Source organism: Meriones unguiculatus (genome assembly GCF_030254825.1).
Source record: "Meriones unguiculatus strain TT.TT164.6M chromosome 13 unlocalized genomic scaffold, Bangor_MerUng_6.1 Chr13_unordered_Scaffold_40, whole genome shotgun sequence".
NCBI classification, from domain to species: domain Eukaryota; kingdom Metazoa; phylum Chordata; class Mammalia; order Rodentia; family Muridae; genus Meriones; species Meriones unguiculatus.
Window position 1 is genome coordinate 3,892,608 of NW_026843649.1, and position 1,629 is coordinate 3,894,236.

Consider the following 1,629-nt stretch of genomic DNA (forward strand, 5'->3'; position numbering starts at 1 on the left):
TTGGGGCTTAGCATCTGCCCCCAAAGCCAGGCTCCATTTCTCCTGGGCCACCAAGGTGTCTTGCATGGGCAGCTCTGCAGTTGAGGCCCCAAGTAGCCCCGGATCTGAGCAAAGAAAGGGGTTAGCCGTCATCTGGGATAAGGGAGCAGCCTGAAGGCACGCAGAATGGGATGAGCTAACCCAAGATGGCCTCTCCATGCCAGGGAAGGCACAGTCCCCTTTCTTACCCGCAGGACAGTCGATTTGACAGTCTTCCTCCTCTGCTTCCTTGGCCAGAGCTTCAGGACACTTACCCTGGGGGACAAGGGGCTGGAATCATCTGCTGCCTCACCAGGTGCCTCCCCAGGGTCCTCCTCCTCCTCCTAATCCTCTTCCTTCTTGGGCTTCAGCTTATCTAGGGCTTATCCATTGCCCGGAGGATCTCCCCAGATTGGCAGACTCTGCAGTAGGCACCTGGATCCTGGCATAGTCCAGCAGCCGCCTCACGATGGCCAGGTCCGGGGGCCCCAGAGAAATCTTGGGGGAATTTCTGCAGCCACTGGGACAAGAACAAGAAGATGGTACTGTGGGTGAGAGCAGGGCAGAGGGACACGGTGTTGGGAGCCTGGCCTCTCTTTGGAACTGCGGGGGGGGGGGCATTGGTATCCCCCAGGGCCTTTCCTTTTTTGTCCCTCCCTCTGCTGCTCAAAACCCAGGAGCCCAGTGGGAAACCTCTGTCCTCTACCAGCAGGTGAGGTCTCGGGGACAGTCCCCAGGGAGAGAACCCCAAAGGTGAGGCTCCTGGCCAAAATTGGCCCTCCACCCTGGCCCCAAACGTCCCTTCCTCCTCACCTCCCCCTCCACCCCAAGCCTACTCATGTCTTTGTCTGCTGGTCCTCCTGAAGGATCTATACCTGTGACAGTCCACGGGGGTGTTACCCCTAAGGCCCCGTGTCCCCAAGCCACCCAGACATCTAGAAGGAACTATTAGAATCTTCCCAGGGATGGGTTTGGGGGTGCTAGGGGCTCCATCCATAACAAACACTGCAAATGGGGTCCAGAATCCTTTACACAAACGGGGAAAGGTCGCGCAGTGCATGAGAAAGGGTGGTGTGTGACATTCCCTAGGGAAGGTGAATGGCATCTGTTAGAGCCCCACCCCTGCCCCAATGGCCCATGCTTGGCCATGTCACTTTAAGGGGTCAGCACTGGGACTCAGGCTGCTGGGACTCAAACATCCGGTTCTGTGAGGTCACAGGGCACTGGCCCTGGGAAACAGCAGGAGAAGATCTGAGAGCTGGCTAGATCCCTGGTGGAACCACTCTCCTGCCTTTTCAGCATCAGGTCCAGAAACAACCAGATGTTGGCAATCTTTGGATAAAGGGCCAGAAGGTGGGCAAATAGGGAATCATCTGCTCCACATAGTCCATGCCAACATTGCTGAGCATGAGGATGCCATGCAGGAAGGCTCACTACCTTTCACTATGAGGAAGGACCAGGGCAGGAGGGAGGCTTTAAATGTGCAAACCCTGAGGGGCACCAATGGCCCCTTTCCCTACACCTAAGCGGGAAGCAGGCATGAAAAGCGTTCCTCAGTGCCCCAACAGGAACACTCTTCCAGGCTGCGACCGCGGTGGATGGGGGTTGGGG